The following is a 17,282-nucleotide window of genomic DNA, read 5'->3' on the forward strand; positions in this document are numbered from 1 at the left end:
ATAATCCTTTTCTCAGTATCAGATGTGCTTAACATTTTATCGGAGGGACTGCAGCCTTGATCCTAAATTATGTGGCTTACATTTGTGCCTATATGGAGAATCCTCTTAGTAAGTGGATTTCTGCTTAGCATAGTACATAGATTTTATTGTAGGTTTGCCACCTAGAATCTATGTCTTTTTAAAGCATGGTTTTATAAAATTCACTTAAGTTCCATGACAGCCAAACAAATTTGCCATTGTGTATCAGTTCTATACCATTTCTACTGAAACTCATTTTTCGCTGTACGTAATCAAAATCAGTAGTGATTAAGTAGATGAACATTTAGGGACTTTAGACACATTCTCTGGACTTACTCTACAAATTATCTGCAATTCCAACTAATCATCTGCTGGTTCAAAAAAACCTTCAAAGGTGCTAAATTATTCATTCCACTTCCCTGAATTTATTATAAATTCCACCACAATAACTGTTTTGCTGCTACAATTGCATCCTTATTAGGGTTTTAGCTGATAGAAATATATATTGCAGAGACCTAATAGGTGAAAAGACAACCCTACCATATTCACACCAGAAAATTTCTAGCACAACTAAAAGTTAAGACTGATTTTGCAAACTGGGCTACATTCGTCTACCATCACATTGATGTAATCACAATTATTTTTCTTCCTCTCATTTCTTTCAAAACTCAGGAACAATGGAATTAACTAACACTTCTGAATGCTTATGATGGGTGGTATTCATTTCAAAACACTTGTGGCAGACAGTGGCATTTGAGTCTTTCATGACACTGATAAAGAAAAAATAAAAAACAAACAAAAAAAACCCACCCAGATTGCCACAATGTATTACAATACTGCCAGACATTTTGAACAAAGTCTTAGGGCTGATCTGGGCCTGAACAACTGAGGCTTTTTGTGATTTCAGTGTAGTGTGGAACAGGCTGGAAATTTCTAGACCTTGGCGCTTACTTTGCAGTGCTGGACTTCTAAACAATCCAGACCATTAAAATTAATGAAACTCCTGAGATGTGATAACATCATGACTCAGCCCTAATTACTCTAAAGGTAGATGTAATGAAGGCTGACTGAACAATGAATGAAGTGACCATCTTGTGTACAGCATAGTGTTGAATCCACTGGAAAAATGCACACTATATTTAATCTTTGCTCTTGAGCATTCTTTGGAAAAACCATTGACCTCAGTAGCAATGTCTACTTTGCTAGATAAACATTCCAAATTTATGATTAAAACCCCTTAAATTTTAAGCATTTTTGTACAATTGTTAGACAAACATTCTATTTATACAGTTATTGGCAGAACTAAGAAAAATTTCTCTGGTTATTTTTCTAGGGATGAAAAGTCATTTAAGTTAGGGAGACAGAAAGTGCCCTTGATGCTACATCTCACTATAACTATTTTAACACTGCATTACACTCAAATAGTGATCCTTTCGTCAGATCAATTCTTTCTGTGGAAAGGATTCACATCAGAATCTGAAAAGGCTATGTGTAATTCACTTTGACATACGAATTCTGACTTGTGGATATGATTTATCTAGAACTGGTGTTTCACACCAACACATATAACCTGTAACTAGTTCACCACACAGACAGGGGAAGAGCCACTGCAGTTACAGATATGGAAAATGTATGTTTGATGTTTTGTTTTTATATGGTAAAACAGATTTATGAAAATGGGGGTATGGAGACAAACAGTTGCCTGCGATGAGCTTTTGAAAATTTTCCCCTTCGTGCTTTTATCATCCATTTCTGAAGCACTAAGAGGTAAATTTTGATTCTCCCTTACACTTTTCCTTCTCTCCCATCTCACCTCTACTCATCTCTTTCTCCCTCCTCATTCCTATAAATGGAATAAAACAATGTAGACAGATGAAGATGTTCAGCATTCTCTGCAGAAAAATAAAATCCATGCAGGAAACAATCTTCTACCAAAGAGCTATGTTTAGCTACAGTGCTGTAAAGTCCACTGGATATAGCTGTACAGAGCCATGAACAATCACTTTTCTACTCATACTGACCAGACAGATCTGCTGGTTTGAGACTGAGCAATATGAGCGATTACATAGCAATTTTGCTGCAAGGGGAAGATTCTGCTTCTCTACATATCTGCACATGTGTTCCACAGAACTTTTTGGCCTAAACCTGTTTAATTCAGACTATTAGACGGGCCCTTTACTTTGCACCAAACTTACATCTGACAGGATTTATTTCAAAAATCTCAAATGATTCAGGAATAAAATCCCATTCTCAAAAGTAATTTAGGCTCTTAGGAGCCAGTTCAATTGATTTTTAATAAGAATTACATTCATAGCTTATATTATTTAGAAAGATGGGGCTTCAGTGTGTAACCCATTTTGGTACTTTTGCAAATTTTATCTAGGCAGACTCAGCTCTTAAATATATATTTAAATACTGCGTATCTGACATACTTTCCTCCTAGCCATATTCAAGCAATAAAAAGAAAATCAGATAAACGGCTTTGATCCAAGTTATTGCTTTAGTCATTAGGCCCTTCTATAGCTTTATGCCAGCTTCTGAAAATGAAATTCTGGAGTCCAGGTTTCCTATGCAGCAATAAATTTAAATATCATAAACAGTCCCCTCAGAGAGCTTCTCCTGTGCTGGAGGTAGTGTCTCTGATGTAACCATTTCTAGTGTAGTTCTTTGAACACAGAACTCAACTTTCAAGTCCAAGATGACCTGTTTTTCAAGCCTGCAATTCAAAATGTTACTGTATTTCTAATTAGTTTTCATCTAAGCATACAGTTCCAAATTCTATTCTCAGTGACACTGGTGTACATCCAGAGGAAATTAATCAGTCATTTATTCCAGATTTCCAGTAGAATTGCAGCAGCAAATGTTGGCCTGCACTTAGTTAATGACCTGGAAACTATTTTTCAAGACATAATTTCGTGGTCAATTTTGTACCTCCCTCTAGTGGCAGCAGATATCAAACAGATGAAGCACAAAGGAGACCTTGTCACGGATCATACACTGATGTATTGTGCCTATTTCTTTCATGGAAATTTGTTACTCAGAATCAAGGTTGGCTGTAAATCCCACTGTAACTTTTTGGTAATGTTGTAATAAGAAAAGAATCAGTGATTGCATATAACTAAAGTCCTTGTTTACTTCCTTTGCATATTCATAGAGCCATTCTCCATGCTTGCCTACATCATAGCCCTTCTAGTTGCTGTGAGTACTTTTGCATTGGGTTTTGCTTTCCTCCTCAGGGGAAGGCACTGAACAATTCACCCATTATCAGCTGATTTATGAGCACAGGGCTTGCTGCTCACTCCTCTGGTTTCAATTTCAAACTTGATGACAAACTTGCAAGCCTGAATCAGAGATTCAGGAATGTGGCAGGCTCCACACGCTAGCCTGACTTGCAGCTTTTTCAGCTTTGGCAGATTTTGAGTCTGCAGTTAGCTACACTATAATGAATACTTAAAAACAAATTCCTAACAAGAGAAGAAGCAGATGGCGCTGAGGGAGAGCAATTTACAAGTGATGAACAGGCTCTTCCATTTCTGACAAAGGAAAATTTGCCTAGCAGCAAGGCACTGAATCCTGCCAATTCTGTCCTTGAGAGTTTCCGCCTTCTTCATTAGGAACCCCAAGAAACATTCTTCTGTAATACATACCTAATTCTCCTTGTTTTCCCCAATCTATGCCTGAATGTATGTTACAGATAGATTTATCAGGTGTGATCATGTCTCCATCCATCAGCTAATGCAGGAGCCTCCTAAAAGCCCATTTGCAGGTCAATTATGAAATAAGGAAGGTCCTTTATCTCAGCCTTAGGGTTGTGGAAAGTCCCAAGTCTAAGCTTCAATAGAAAACACTATGATGGATAGATATATGTTTTGATAATTACACTGAGAAGAATATATTAACCAAAAGAGACGACAAACATCCAGTCATAGTGAAATTTTATGTTCAACAGTATGTGGGATGTATTTTGATATCTTCAAAAACTGAAGCCTGTGAATCACAATATACCAGTATGTGTCCTGAAGTGGAAGACACTATCATTGAGCTGTCTGATCAAGAAAATTGTGTCTTTATTAAGTATTAAACCATTAATTCAACTTCATATGGCAACCATGTTTTATCCCCATAAATGTTACCATGACAATCTTGTGCCACAGGAATAATGAAGTTGCTAAGTTAGGATCAGAATCCCAAAGAACACTGGACAAAGAAGAAAAGTATACAAAATGTCATAAAAGAGGAAAATAGGAGATAGAAAAGTTTTATGCTTTAAAGCAAAGTATTTTCTTCAGTACTGAGTAGACATAGACTTAATTTCTTCAAAGTCAGTATTTCCACTACTGATCAGTAAATCTTGGTAGCTATTTAAGATAATGAAAAAGGTGTTAGTTTTTAGAAAGAGATTTCAAAATAAAGACAATTGAGAATCTCTCACTGATCAGCTAACAGCCTAAGTGTCAAAAAATTGTTTGAACTTTTTATCTAGGCTGAATTTACTCAGTATCATCTAACACAGTCTTGAACTTGTATTTTCTAACAAATTACGGTAGCTGTCATAGCAATCCTAACACTCTGTTCTGTACTAATGTTCTCTTTCTCTAGACACTCCACAAGCAGCATGTAAACTCTACTTGTGGAAAAAAACAACCTTTGAATATATGTGGATATATCTGTAGTTTCCCCTTAATTTCTTACCAATTCCTAATGCATATGCTCTGACATTCACGGCCCACATTTTTATGCTGTTATTCTCTGCTTTTATTTGGTTTGGGTTTGTTTTTAATGAGGTGAACTTTGCACAGCCCAACTCTAGCTCCTATAAAATCTGTGTCTTAAATGGCCAGATTTAGTGATTTTTGTATGGAAAAAAAAAGGCCTACATGCTAACCACACAGCTGTACTTGGAAACAGATGTTTTACCCCCTTTAAACTGAACTAATGAGGACAGGAATATGGAACAGATAGGTCAGGAAAACTTCTGTCTCGATTTTGCATTTGAAATTATGGAAAGATTACAGAAAAGACTGGTGCTTCCACATACGGGGAGAGGAGAAGGATGGTTATTCCACTGATGATGAAAATTTGCACTACTACACTAGCTTCAAGGCACTTCTACTTCACAGCCCTGATCATCCCAATGTCAGTTCTATTCACTTAACTCACACAAGTATCCCATGGAGAGCAGGCCAGATCCTCAGTTTATGCAACCTGCCATATCTCTATTCAAATCAATCTATTTACAGAAATCCAGGATTTGGCTCTGTATCTCCTTTACATTTAGTAGGTGTGAAAGGACTCTAAATCACTTCTTTCAAGGGTTCTGTAAAACATAAAGTAGACCAATTATTTAGGACCACATGCTGTGAAAACTGTAACTTCTGATAGAAATCTCACTAAACATGAAAATTTTTAAAATTAACTTCTCCCATCAGTGTGTTCTTAAAATATAAAGTGTCTTCTGATAGTTCAGAAATAGATAAGGTTTTTAGGACCATCTCTTCTCTGCCCAATCTTGCTCCCATCAAAGTCACTGGGAGCATTGCCATAACTTCAGAGAGAGGATGAACAAGACCTTTATAGTCATGATTTAGCACTCACACTGGAAAAATGCATTAGTGATGGCTTATTATAGAAAAGATGCATCAGGTTTTCCCTCTGGTTCCTAGCTTAAGGTTCTTTAAAAAATTATTCCTGATTTGTCTTTACATGCTCCTCATTAGTACACTCCCTTGCAGTACAGAGCGGGTCCCTTGCGCTAAGCCATAGCAGCAAAAAAGAATTGTCTGCTGTATAAGGCTTTGTGAGACACAGTCATTACATGCAGAGGAAACTGGGTTTAGTGGGGCCCTAGTTCCCCTGGGAACTACTATAATATAAATTATTAATAATAAAAATAAACATTGGCTAGCTTGAACTTCTCATCATTCCCTTATAGCTTATTTTTGTGACGGAATTAGCTAAATAAAGCCCACTTGAAAGAATGCTTAATTGCAAACTATCCAAACAAAACAAAACGGAGCTAATTGGTTGTTAAATATTAAACATTCAAATGGAGATGGCTTTGGAAACAGCTGAAGAACTAATGTATATCAAGATACATATGGTGAAGTGAGCAGTTAAGCAAAATGCAGTCTAAACTGGACTACATTTACTTTTAAATCAGACATTCAAGTTTTGTCAGTCTGGTTCTGCCTAGAAGACAGCTTTGGATTATTTCAAGCCTAAGTAGACTCACAGAAATAATCTTTTGAAAATTATAAAATCAGAAGAGTTAAATTTGGGTACTGACCTCTGGATATAGTTTGCCCAGGAAAGACTACGAAATCTATAATGATCATGACCCCATGGAGTGCCCCTTAAGCCTATGTCAGCCTAAAAAAAAGATAGCTTAGCAAAGACTACTATTTGAAGTGTTTTTTCTAAACCAGTTATTCTCCTGGAAGTCAGGTAGGGAGACCTCACATAAACAGTCCTGACAACACATCTCTATAGGAGAGTGGTGATGCCTTCCATCAGAATAACTGATTGCAGATCTGCCTTGGCCTTTATAAACTTCCTTTCTTCAGCCGTCTGTTTTTGTTACTGCTATTTAATTCAAATATTTCAGAGTCAGCAAATAGAAAGAATCTGTTTGGGCATGTGAAAACTCCCTTTTCATATTCATTAAAGGGCAATGCAGTTGCCATACTTATTTCTTAAATCAGAAGTATTTCTAGCAAGACTAGAAAATTATATCTCTAATGTGGTTGAAATTTGTAAACAAGAAAAAATATTTTCTGCATTAGAAAGTAGCATGAAGTAGATAAGTTATAACCAAAAATAATACAGTTAAAATAATTTTTAAAATTCATTAGTGGTAAAAGAATTTTTCTTTGGAGGACCCTGTGTGCTGTGACATGAAATCAGACTAGTGGTAAACCATTGAAAGTGCACTGCCTAATCTGACACATGTTTACTTTCCCGCTTATCAATAACTGACATTAACAAGACTTCTGCCAGAGATAATAAGTTCCTGGAAATGTCAGGCTCTTCTACATCACCCAGCCCAAGCACAAGAGAGCTACTCACTGGAAAAAAAAAAAGGCAGACATAACTGGAAGTGCTAAGCATAAGTTGCTAAGCAGGATCAGTTGAGATCAAACCACTTCAACATTTAGGCCAAAAGCTAATCTAATTTTAAGGTCCCTTGAAATGTTATGAATATCATCAACAAACATGGCAAGAGTCACTCATGAAAATGCGTTTCAGTTTTGTGCACAAAAAAAAAAAAAAATCAATCAGCTCTCTGTCTCAAACCTCTTCAAAGACTTGAACCCAATTGTTTGTTCCCTGAGGACTCAAAGCTTTTACTGCAACTAGCAGTCACATCTGCTTAGTATTTCATATTTTTCAGCATCACAATGAGTTTTTCTTAGACCTTGGACTGGTTTACTCAGCATCTATGTGTAAGTACAACAACAAAATTCCAACAGAATAGATAACTGAGGCCTTCTGCCAGTTTGTTTCTACCTCTCTTCCCAAAAGACGCAGGCAATCCTGGCAAAAGGAGTATTCTTATATGAGTATTTTGCCAGCATAGCTAAATCTTTATGGGCTTCATTTTTTAACATTCCTCTTAGCGCTCACAGTTATGCCAGGAACTTTGCAATATAGATCTATACAGCTACACAAGAAAGCTTTGTTATTTTAAAGGCATTAGTAGTCAGCAGGTAATGTAAAAATATCCTTCACTGAGAACACTGTCTGTGTATCTATACTACCAGCACCACACTGCTGTCAGAATATTGGTATTACTTATACAAAAGTTCTCCTAAAATTAATGGAGCAACTTGGCAAGCCTGTGCTTTCTATCAGCATAGTTAAAACTATCCCTCAGACCTAAACCAACTAGTACTAACACATGCACAAGTTTACTGTGCACTATAACTGCTTCTATACTTGCACCTTTTGCTAATTCTGTCATGTTGATAAAATAAACCATTTTTCACAGTCCTTATCCAATTTAGCTGAGGGCATGAGTCTGTAATATAGACAAGGGCTTAATAGCTGGAGAGAGGGGCTTTTTACCTGTGTCTCTAGGTACTGCAAAGGCTTTAGCTAGCACAGATGTACTGCATCAGGGAAAAGAATAAATTGTATTTGCATACAACACTGCCATATCAATATAGCTGCAGAAGCTTTTAATGTCATATGTCTACATCATTATAAAAAACCCTAAACTGAGACAAAATTATCGCAATACTACATTTAAGTGCAGAACAACCGTTAGTATGGCTACATGGCAAATGTAGAACAACTGCAATTCTTGGTTTATAAAAAAACCTGTGGGCAAGTCCTTCATGCCTCATAAAACAAGACTTATTTTTGTGATGTAAATTGACTTAGTCTATGTTACCCAGACTCTATTACATACCTATGAGCCAATTATAGTCGAGACCACTCTTACCACTGGACAAAACCAGGCCCCCTGTAAGAAAGCTCTTTTAGTTCCCTTTCAACATGGAAGGAGAGAATTGCAATGCTAACATGCACACTGATTCAAGAGTGCAACGAGCTCTTACCCAAGGCCAGTGAGCAAAGGACTTACGGTACCAATCAATTCACTGTACATACTGATCCTCAGTTCATTAGCTCCTACCATCCTAACAGAACAAAGGCAAACAACAGTCACCTTCAGAATATGGTATGTAGGGAAATGACAGTCAGGTTTGCATTAAGTTATAGTTATGAGAGCTGCAGAGAGACCTGACACAAAAATGGATGGCCAAATGCATAGTCTATATTCCTGTAACTGTTGTTTGATTGATAATTTAAGGAGTCCTGGTAATGGATGAGATCACCAGCAAAGAACTTTAAATTTCAGGACAACACATAGGCCAAACAGTTCAGTATCACAGTATTGTGATGATTCCAGTGATATCAAGGGCACCATGTGTGTACTGATCTGCTTTATTCGCATCAGACAGGCACGATTTATGAAAGACATAATCTTCACGCATCTTGGCAGATGAGCCTGAGATGATGGCAGCAGCATCCAGAATGCTGAAAGGTGCTATAAGCACAACAGTGATAAGCCTTTCTGTTAATGAGGAACCATGCCTGGCTGGAGAGGCAGTAGATAGAACAGAATGTCCCGGTGACGTTCTGTGTCCCCTGGCAGTTTTCCCACACTTGCAATATGATCCTCCAAACATCAGTGCATGGATCATTGATCTTATGAACTCACATTTGTGATCCTCTGCAGAATTGTCATTGAGAATGTACAGCCCAGAGAACTTACTGGCAGAAAATCACTCTTGGGTGATCTTCAAAATTCAGAAATGGCCATTCAGATACAAAATATACATGTTGACAAGTGATTCCAACAATATACTAATTCAGATCCAGAATTAAATCCAGATCCTGACACAGTTACAGCAGCAATGGCAGACAGTGCGTTTAATGATATAATAGAAAAATGGTGGTTTGCTCCACGTGACTTGGCTTACTCAAGAGAGATATTTTACAATAAGCTACAGTTTTACTGTATTGTAAAGATAATCTGACAATTACAGGCCAAAGTATACTCGCTTATTGCTTTAAATGAAACTAAAAGCAGTAAAATTCATACAGATATGGAGGAAAGATTCATCAAGTATTACTACAGCTGTGGAGAAAACAAGCTATGCTGGGCAGATGCAGAAATTATGTCTGGACTGGAGATCTTACCAGAAAATGCAGTATATGTTCTCATCCAAAGCCTTCTCCTGCAGAGCACATACTCCTTAGACTTGTGTTTTTGTTCTCGAAGAACCCAAGCTAAAGCAATTTTGAGATACTTTGCACTGCTACTTACTTGTTTTGCACTTCAGATGTTTGTTTGCAGGCAGCTAGGAGGCCTGCACTGATTTTCTAAGGTTATTTAAATTCTTCTTTATTTGTTAACAAATTATGTTGGTTGCACAACACATTGGCATGTGAACACTTCAGAAAAAGGGAGGGGCACTACTCAGCCTCAGTGGAATTAGGAACAAGATCCAATGACTTCAGCAGAGTTACACAAAGGATAGCTCTATTGTTTCAGTGGGAGTTGTGGTTAATTAAAGTAGTATTTCCCATCAGCATTCTACATGCAGGACTCTCTTCAAAGGTGACATTACCTTCAAGATCTCTGTGTGGGCTTCCATTTCAGACAACGAATAACAAAACTTAGTGACAGATTTTCATAAAGTCTGGGCATATACTATTGTACTAAAAGCATGAAGAAAGGCACACAGTTCAGTGTGCTGAATCTGTGATGTTACAGTTGGAATTAAACCAATGCATTTTTAGATTCCATCCATTTTAACTGCTCTTTTGTTTTGTCTTTCATTGTAAAAAACATGCAACTAACTTGCTACAAATCAGTTATCTTTAAAACTTTAGAAAAGCCTGTGAAGTTTCTGTACAGATCAAGTATTAGCCATATTTTCCACACACAGTTACTCAATATGTACACTCTATTGTAATAATTGCTCAAACAGCTGCATATGCATTTGGAATATCTCTGTGTGTCAAATCTTTTTGAAAACCCTGGCCTACTCTTTTAACTTTATGGATCTCATCAAACAAAATCCTTCCTTATAATCTGAAGAAACCTTCTAAACTCTTTTTGTAAAATTTCAATTACATAATGCGAAACTGCAGAAATTCAGCGCATAGGTGAACGGAAGGTTATTTACATTGTATTCTGTCTGCACTAGTAGAAATATAAACCTATTAATGCTAACAGTAAAGCAGTAAACATTAAGATTTTGAAGCATACTGAAGTCTTTGAATTGTCTCCCTGTTTATCTGTTGAGTCCCAGTATTGGAGAATGATTTTTCCCTCTTCGAGTCTGTGGCAATTTAAATAATAAAACAGAGGTTATTTAAGTGCAGAGAATTATGGAAAAAATGTAAGTGGAAAGTATGTATTTCTAAAATGCACATGAATAACTCCAATGCATCTGAACTGACATTATTCAGAGTTTCCAGTCTTATTCAATACTGGATTGAAACCAAGCACAAGAAATTTCAGGCCCAAAGGACATTTTTAAGAAAATTATTAGTACCTATATTTCTAATTTAAAATGTCTGTCTGGGAAAGCTCTACAGCCTAAAGAAAGACTAACCTATCTTCTCATGGGATCAAACAAAAGGGATGTGAACTAATTAAGGGGACATTTGGATCAGCTTGCAAACATAGGGACTGATTCAGCCCCAAAGAGCACCCAAACCAGAAACCTGGATTCAAATATCTGTGGTCTTCTAGAGAAATATGGATGCAGATTCAGATCCAAATTTTACACTGAAAGTTCATTTCTAACCTGTGCAGACACAAGCTCTAGGCCCAGCTCTGCATTCCTTCCACACCCAGAATTGGAGTTCTGCCTGAATAAGGAATGCAAGAAAGAAATTAATTTCTTATCTTTATGGCAGATCTTGTTTGGTGATGTACATGCCCATGAACCTGCCAAAACTCAAATGTGTGACGTGGCATACAGTCTAGTCCCCAAACTGATATATTTCAAAAGATTACTCCTGTAGGACACTTAAAATAAGGTAAAACTATTTTCAGAAGCTTAAGTAGCTGCTCTTAACTCTAGTATATAAAGCTTCTCGGCATAACATTGCATGTCCATTATCTTCCAAAATCACAGGGTAGCATTATACATACAGATGCATATGGTAAAATCTTTCTATCACTCCAAAGAGACATGAACTTCACCCTGGCTTTTGGTAAGCTAAATGCAATTATGTTTCCTTCAGCTACCCATCCAAAAGTATTTCAAAATTTGCAGGGAGAAAGACCTTCCAAATGCATGAATGACAAAGAACTGTGGAAACAAGTCTCTTCACGTGTGGATCTCGGACTTTTTAAAACTTTCCCAGATTTTGCAATCAAACTTACACATGAAATGCCCACCAATGTTAGTTACAGGTGCTGCATTTTATGGTATGTCTATGAGAAAGTTGAAATCCTAGTGCAGACACAATTCCATCAGCATTTTTGTTAGTTTAAATTAATTTGGTCAAAAATGAGCAGAAATTGTACAAGAAAAATCTCTTTTTGCAAATACTAGATGTATCCACAACTGGTGAGTTTCTGACATAATTATTACATGCACCAACCTGTTGTGCTGTAGCTGTGGCCTTCCTGGATGTTTTTCTCGTTATTCTACCCCGAATAGTATGCAAAACTGTAGGATAAAGATGCCCTTCTGTGGTCAAAAAAGTGAAAAGGGGATATATTAAGGCAATTCATGTTGCATTTTGTTCAGACAAATATTTTCATAATAGCTGAGAAAATGATATGTTGAATAGAGTATCCTCTGGCAACTATTCTGTGAAAAATAAATGCTAGCTAAAATCAAGGGCTTTGGCTGCTTTAAGGCTTCCTAGACAAGATTAAATCAAAATATTTCCTATACACATTCCCTCTTTTCATCAGCATGTCAATTGTAGTAAGTAAGAATGTGCTACTAATTCTCAGCATCAAAATCTGGGATAATTTTATATAGTCAAATGTTTCCTTACTTTCACAGAAACAACTATTACCGGAAATATTTTCCAAAGCATGTTGCAAGTGGAGCTAAGTAAATCAGCTAGCACACCGCACACTTTTCAAGGAAAGAGTTTCTAAAAAAGAGTCAGGATTTAATAAAAAATGTCTCTGAGGCACGTAATTCATGCCCATAATAGAATATTTTTCAATTTTCAACCCTGTATAGAGAATTTTAAAATGCTAACAGATGTATGAAACAAAAAAGCAAAATTGTCCCTTATTCTTTGCTGTGCACACATATAGCACACATAGAAGCCAATGAGAGGCTCTAAAACATTTTCCACTAGAAAGACAATTTGCTCTCAAGTTCTTCTCCCTTTAAATTGTTTCTGTGGCAACACATCTGGTGCTATAATTCTGGGCCAGAACATTAACTATCCTGAAAGAAGAAAGTTATGTTGTTGTTCTGGTCTGCAAGAATGTGAAGCAGAGAGAGATCTGCAAATACATGCGATCAGGTAACCCTTTTTGCCTTCATAGGCGCATAGAACATTAGCTACCAGTATTTATGTATAGCTTAAAATTACAAGCTTAAAAATGTTTCTACAATGGCTAGAGAAAACTCTTGTGGTGAGTGCACGTCCTGTGAGCCAGCCTTTTTTAAACAAAATGACAAATGTTTTGTTACTACTGTTCCTACCATATGAAATAAGTGAGGAAAGTATTCAGGTAAGAGGAATAAAGTTAATTCCCTAATCACAGTTGTAACTCTTCCTACATAATGGAGAAAGATTTATATTGGTTTCTTATCGTCTCCCCAGTACTATGTAAACATTACTGTATTATCACCATTTTGTAGACGAGATATGTCAGGAGTGCATGCAGCCAAAATGTCTAAGTGTCTGTTAAATTCAGATGCCCCTATTATTCGTTACCCATTCTGAAACATGCAGCCCTTGGCTCTCTGAGCTCTTGAGGACCAATAGATTTCACTGGCCTTACCTGAAATTATAGGAACCTACTGATGTTTAATGTAAATCTTGAACATCCCAGCTTGAGCATGCCAGCATTCTCAGAATTTGTAGTCTGAACAGTTCAGTTGTAGAGAAAGGAAAGGAAAACAAGAATAAAAGCTTACTGCCCCAATTCAGTTTGCTAAGCCAATAAGTGAACGGGTTTTGATCACTAATAATCCTGACAAGTCAGTCTGAAATCTTAAAGTCATACTACATGACCATAATCCAACGAAAGTTATTATGGGTATTTTACTGTGCAACTGAGATTGATACCTCAAGATACAAACTCTACCATGGATCTTAATTCATGATACAAGGGCCAGGGCAATTTACAAGGGCTACTGCATTCACGTAACACAGCCTGGAGTAACAAGAGTTAAGAAAATAATGAAAGTGGATTTTTGCTACTCCATCAAGCAGATCAGCGATGAATTCATGGAAAGAACATATCTGACGAATAACAAAATATCCCTGAAACAGCTACTTTTCCAATAATAATTGCATTTTAAGTTCCCCACGAAACAAATTTTATTATTTAATTTGAAACAGCTACATTCAAATCTAGATCAGTTACATATACATTGGTTTGCTAACTACACCTGCAATACTTTCTGTATTAGTGACAAAGAAGACAAGATCGGTGTTCTGATCCTCTAAATTATTAACGATTGGCTGAAAACCAATTTTCTTCCCTAAAAAGTTGAATTCAATAAAAATTATGTTTTTCAGGCATTCTGTCTTTGAAGACATACTGGTTTAAAGCAATTTGTGCTCAGGGAGAATAAACTGGCAACAGAAATGGAAAAGTTGAAAAAAAGTGGATAAAAACTGGTATTTCATAAATATGTATGTCCCCTTTGTACTTCCGGAGGCACCATCTTACAGTCAGAATCAAACCCAGGACCCTGAGCACCTGTAGACATTAAAGGCCGGGTGATGTCCTTTGCAAGACTTGCTGTCTGTATAATTTTGGACTGTCACCAGCCAATCCCCTTTCAAAATCCACTGTTTTTTTGGCCATTAACAGGGGGTAATTCAACTCCGTCTGTTCCTTTTTTCTCAACCTTTTGGCTAAGATCGAGTGTGTATATTTAACTAACATTAAACCTACCATTTTACATAAAATATCTCCTTCACTTCCAATCCAGCCTTTCTATTTATTCCATCCAAATGGCATAGTTAACAAACCTTCTGAGACAGTTCTCACTCCCTTACTTTATCCTGTCTAACTTTCTATACAGAGAACCCATTTTGTCCTGATGCACTGTAACTCCACATTATCACTCCTCAAACCCCTGAGAAAGAGACACATTAAAATCGTAAATTTCCCCTCCCTGTAGAATGAGTCTTGTTTCCCTTTCTAGCCATAATGGCTCTTTTCCACTTCTTGTGTTCTTTATGAGGATATTGCAAAGGAATATTGGTGAAGGAATTATCTGTGGAAGGGAATAAAGTGATGTCGGAGGATCTGATACTGTAGGGTCCCAACTCCCTGCCTGGATCCCTCTTAAGAACCCAGGGCTAGAGTGAACATCGTAAAGCAACCGTCGGGCTGCTCTTTGTCTTGACAGAAGGAAATCATCTCATCTTTATAGCACCCCTTAGGGAATACCATTACATAACTCACTGTTTGGCCTATATTTCCCCATTCTTGGCTCCATGGTGTTAACAGAAACACCACTGCTTCACCGCACTTACTGACTGATTCAAGAACTGAGCACTACATAGGGATGCAGGACTTGTCATCTCAGTGAAGCTCTTTAATTCTTCTAAACAGTATCCAGACTCTAATCAGAGAAAAATTTTACCAACCTAGTCGTTCACTACCGTATCTCATGTGTTGTATCTCATACAAGTTTCTCTCTAGACCTGGGGCATAAAGGACACGGCCTGCTGTTCAGTAACAGCTCTGTCCCATTTTGGCCAGTTTCATGCAGGTTTTTCTGCACTACTACATGTGGTGCTTATGTCATTCACTCTGCAGAATTCAGAGTAGCAGCATGTAAGTGATCAACTGCATGAGAAATAAATACAACAGAGAAGTTTCTAATGCGCATGCTCCCATAGACACCACATCTTTCCCAGATGTATCTCTCCATTCAACATGAAATGTTCTCTCAGATACATTTTGCATTGTTTACTACCTTTACAAATTATCTTCCTCTGATTTTTTTTAATTAAGGTCTTTCCAAAAAGAATATGTAATGCCCCTTATTAATAGGTGTAGCTCCCATTTTACAGCTGTGAAAACACAGGTAGAGACGGATTAAGTCTTGATCCCAACAAAGGAAATGACTGAATCAGGAGTTTTGAGTACTGGTGCTGTACTCTGACTCTGGTTCAATACTCAAGAAATGGCTCAAGCAATATATAACTTTATTTTGCAAATTCCTTCAAGTTTCTCTGGTTGATGAAGAACTCAATCTCCATATGGCCCAACTTATTTAAAACACTTTTTAAAAGGGGAAATTAAACTCTGTCTGAAGCAAAATGTAACTGGGCTGTGACCCAAAACCTCAATTCGTATTTATGAGCAAATAAAATGTAATCTCTGCACAGACTAAAAGAGTTAAGTAAAGTATAACCAGCCTCTACAGTGACACCTCCAAAACGCAAATCCTGCAGGATGGCATAAACGTTGTCCTGCTCCTCTCACTTTTCCACCTGCTCCAGCCAGGCATTCACCTCCCAGGGGCTTCCTGCGTGTTGCCTGGTGTGAATGTGTTTAACTCTGGATAACAAACGACCGCACCTCTTTGCGCCGGTGCAGTCTCCGTGGGACTATCAGCATCCTTCGAAGCTTGCCTACTTACAGACGCCCGCAGATTCCTAAGGAGCCTGCCCCCCCATAGGTGACATGCCCGCCCTCTCGGTGCCCCGCAGCTCTCACCTACCGATGCGGTGCCGGTGCCTCCCCGTTGCCCCTCGCGTCTCGGACACCCGTCTCTCCGCCGGGTGCCCGAAGCGCCCCTGCCCCGTACCTCCCGCCGCCGGGCAGGCCGGGGGTCGCGGCCCGCGTTCCGCAGGCGCGCAGCGGGGCGGAACACCGCCGCTCCCCGCCCGGAGCCGGAGCCGGCAGCCCGCGCTCCCACGCCGGGACTCCCCGGTGGGATCCGCTCCGCGGTCCTCCGCGGCCAGGTGTTTCCTACCTGCCCTCTCGGCGGCGGGGCTCAGAGAGCGGCTCCGCACCGCTCCCGCGGCAGCGCGGAGAGGCCGAACCCGCCGGGAGGGCCCCGATAGCCGCCGCTTATCGCCGCTGCCCGTCACCCAGCTGGGCTCCGTTTCCAGGAAGCCGCGGCTCCGGAGCGCTTGTTGGCTGCTGGATGCCGCTCGCCCCGTCCCGCTCGCTGCCTCCCTCCCTCCCTCCCTCCTTCTCTCCTTTCCCTCCCTCCCTCCCTCCCTCCCTCCCTCCCTCCCTCCCTCCCTCCCTCCCTCCCTCCCTCCCTCCCTCCCTCCCTCCCTCCCTCCGACCCCCCTCATCCTGGCAGGGGGGCTGGGAAAGTGCAGCGCGGCCCCAGCACATGCCGAGCCTGCGGTCACGGCCCGGACCCGCTGCAGCTCGGCAGGGAGCGTCCCAGGCGCCCCCTTGCTTGTTCCAGCCGCTCTGCTCCGCGTCGCGGGGCAGTGACAAACCGGCTACCCACGCGGGGACACCCGCCCCTGCCCCCCCCCCACTCACCCCTTCACTTTTTCTCAGGCATTTTCTCCCGTGCCCAGGTTCTCTCCTTTCCCATCTTCCCCGTCCA

At 39.2% G+C, this 17,282-nt stretch overlaps 1 protein-coding gene across 9 annotated transcripts in view; it reads right to left on the bottom strand.

Moving 5' to 3' along the window:
* The window catches only part of RIPOR3 (RIPOR family member 3), a 55,103-nt gene extending 38,223 nt beyond the window's left edge, over positions 1 to 16,880 (bottom strand). For 2 of the 9 annotated variants that reach the window (XM_009968346.3, XM_032993631.2), the window contains exons 1-2: positions 16,686 to 16,880; positions 12,148 to 12,236 (exon numbers count right to left, since the gene is read on the bottom strand). The gene's annotated coding sequence lies outside the window, so the exon portion shown is untranslated. Of the gene's footprint in view, positions 1 to 11,342; positions 11,407 to 12,147; positions 12,237 to 13,522; positions 14,003 to 16,426; positions 16,641 to 16,685 lie in introns of those variants that run through there. The other 7 variants (XM_042800729.1, XM_032993632.2, XM_042800728.1 and 4 more) reach the window with 7 other exon arrangements.
* Positions 16,881 to 17,282: the final 402 nt, after the last annotated feature.

This window comes from Tyto alba, unplaced genomic scaffold (assembly GCF_018691265.1).
Source record: "Tyto alba isolate M040663 unplaced genomic scaffold, T.alba_DEE_v4.0 Super-Scaffold_33, whole genome shotgun sequence".
Lineage (NCBI taxonomy): Eukaryota > Metazoa > Chordata > Aves > Strigiformes > Tytonidae > Tyto > Tyto alba.